The 3,248-nt window shown below is 33.2% G+C and overlaps 1 pseudogene; it reads right to left on the reverse strand.

The window, feature by feature from the left end:
* The window catches only part of LOC123664711, a 17,573-nt pseudogene extending 14,596 nt beyond the window's left edge, over positions 1 to 2,977 (reverse strand).
* Between the last annotated feature and the right edge of the window lie 271 nt (positions 2,978 to 3,248).

Genomic DNA, 3,248 nt, shown 5'->3' on the forward strand with positions numbered 1-3,248 from the left:
ATGCATGATCATACAGAAACTTTTGTAATAACTAATTAAAAAAATTATACCGAAATATAAAAGAGAATCCTCTAATATATTACTACTTTTAAAAAAGAGCTCTAAAAACAAAGTTCTTAACGCTAGAGTGTACTCAGTGAGCTCTAATAAATGTCATGTATTTTATTAATATAACGTTACACACTGAAATATTATCTACTGACCAACTAAATGAACTGAGTCGTTTACTAATTGTTAGAAAACTTTAAGTAAAGCATATTATTTTGATAAAACACAAATCTCTACCCAATTACCTACATCCTATACAAATAAATGAAATTGGAGTGTTTTAAAATAACCGCTTTTTACTAACTGCATAATAATGTATATGTGTACGTGGTACATATATCAAAATGACATTTTTACAATTTTTGTCTGTCTGTCTGTTTGTTACGGCTAATCTCTGAAACGGCTGCACCGATTTTGACGGAAACACTAGCAGATAGCTGATGATAGCTTAAAAATTTATTTATTTCATAACTCTGCAAACCGAACAATAAATTAATAAAAAATTTAATTATACTTGTATGTATGTGATATATTACAGTTATTTAGCTATTTTCTTTAGGCTGTTATTTCTTGCACTATCTCCCTTACTATATGACACTCTCTCGTGACCATTGGTTGACTGGAATAAATCTCTTCTAGAGATAAGACCACATTTGCCATCAACTATACATGTAATTTTATGTGTATTGTTTTTTTGAAATCAAAATATTATTTTTGTAATTTATTAGGTTAAGATTAAATGTTTAATGTTTGTAATTAATGAACGACATCTCAGTGAATTGATCATCTGTTTTGTAATTTCTTGAAGTAAGTATCTGTTTAGTTATTATTTCTTTTTATGTAATACTTTTGCTGTTTAAATTACTGAATGATTAACGTTAAACATTATTGTAATTTTAGAAGTCAATTTCAATTTTTTTATAGTGCATTTGTACTTTGATTTGTTTGTCTAATAATTTATTTTAATATTATACTGATCCTAATGCGTGCACTCCCTCGACCAATAGGAACGCAGTATGACAGTGTGGCTAAATTCTTTAGTGCCGTAGCCACACAGCACCCCCTCTCTTCCCGTGGGTGTCGTAAGAGGCGACTAAGGGATAACAAGGTTCCACAAACATCTTGGAACTTAAGAAGCCGACCGATGGCGGGATAACCATCCAACTGCTGGCTTTGAAATACACAGGCCGAAGACGGGCAGCAGCGTCTTTGGTGCGACAAAGCCAGTACTGCGGTCACCAACCCGCCTGCCCAGCGTGGTGACTACGGGTAAAACACATGAGTTCGCGTTATTTTTGACGTAAACTTATGGAGGCCTATGTCCAGCAGTGGACTGTATAGGCTGTAATGATGACAGTGTCTTCATGTAATGTATACTGGTGGGAAATTGAGTTGACGTAAGCGTGTTTGGATCGGTAAAGGGGGCAGATTCCTTTTGGTATTAGCTGGCGAAAGATAACCTTTGTTTAGTAGTAGCAACTCCGTCTATTTTCTGCCCTATATCTTGAAATTTTAAAAAATTCGTGAAGATCTTGTTAAAAGTTAAAATTTATGAAATAAAGTTTAATTTTGTTAACGTTAAATTTTAAACATGGGATTCCAGAGAAATCGAGGGAAACTCTCGAAAATCCGCATAACTTTTTACTGGGAGTACCGATTTTAATGATTTTAAAGATGTTTATCATGTGGTCACATTTAAATTTCATCGAGAACTTGATTACAACTTTTAGAGTAATCTTTGATAATGCGTATTTACTTGACTATTTTTTTTGTCTACCTACGTTGTATTACTTGTCGATATAATTAAAGTCGGTTTTTCTTCGTATGCCTGCAAACACAATTATTGTAGTATATTATAAACAAAATTGTGTGATAATTATATCTTTATTCTTCATTTTTCATTGCTTTCACTTTTAATTTCAAGTGATGGATAGTGATAGCAGAACCTTAGACCTAGCTGTGGTCGACGGTTCTACCGTTTTTAAAAAATGTTAATGACAGAGGAAATCTGATATATATATATATATATATATAAAATAAATAAATAAATAACACCACTATAAAGATTGATAATAATGTGAGTAATCAAAAAAAAATCGTGCTATGATATTAATAATAGAATTACGAAAACGGAAACGCAAGCGATGCCACAAACATAGCGTGACGGCTTCTCTCAGCGCGGTTCGTAGCCACGGATCGTAGCAATTAACCACTGAAGATTGCAACTTTAGCTCTTCCCACAACCGCATCTCCACCGGTTAATATTACTAGCAAATAGACAAAACTGGTACAAGTTGCTATTTCCATTATTCCGCGACAAACCAAAAAAAAAATTAAAAATGTCGTCATTCAAGTAGCTTCTAATACGCTTTCGTCTCGTCAATTTACAATCACACAAGAATATTTATTTCGCGAACTGCAAAATCAAACCTATAATCTTTTTATTCGGCTGTTGCTTTATTAGGCTTAAAAAGCACCTTTGAATCGAAAATTGTAATGTATGCATTATTCTTTAATTATAGTATAAAACTTAATATGCCTTTAGATATAAACTTTTCAGTTTGTCAAAGAAAATGAAAACTATTGAAAGTCTAAAGAGCTATTTATAAGCATACTGCACAAAAATGTTGATAGAATTAGTTGACAGTAATCAAAACTAACCTCCTCAGACAAGTAATGGTTCTTCAAAAGTCGCACAGCATCCTCGTACCGCGTATCTTGCAGATCTTCAAACCTAACGCCGCAGGGCACACGACCCCATATAGAAGGTGCCTTTATCCTCTCTTCTAACATTTTCATTTTCTCGACTTCTGCTTCTGCGCTTTTCGCCATTTTCACTGCTAGAAAATGTCAATATTGATGGTGTTACCAATAATACGTGATAGACTTAGTTAACCCTCACCTAACAAAAAAGTTGGGGAAACCATTCTTATGATTAACAATTTAATGAAGAAAAATTTCATACATATAATCACGCCTCTTCCCCGTAGGGGTAGGCAGAGACCACTTCTTTCCACTTGCTACGATCCTTACATACTTCTTTCGTTTCGTCCACTTTCATTATTCCCTTCATACATGCTCTTCGGTTTAGGGTACTCTTGACCAACTCACTCGACTCAATATTAATTTAAATTTATTAATTACATAGTATTTTTTCTTTTACAGTATCTAATAATCTTTTTACTAATCGCTCAGATCAA

This window comes from Melitaea cinxia, chromosome 22 (assembly GCF_905220565.1).
Source record: "Melitaea cinxia chromosome 22, ilMelCinx1.1, whole genome shotgun sequence".
NCBI lineage: Eukaryota > Metazoa > Arthropoda > Insecta > Lepidoptera > Nymphalidae > Melitaea > Melitaea cinxia.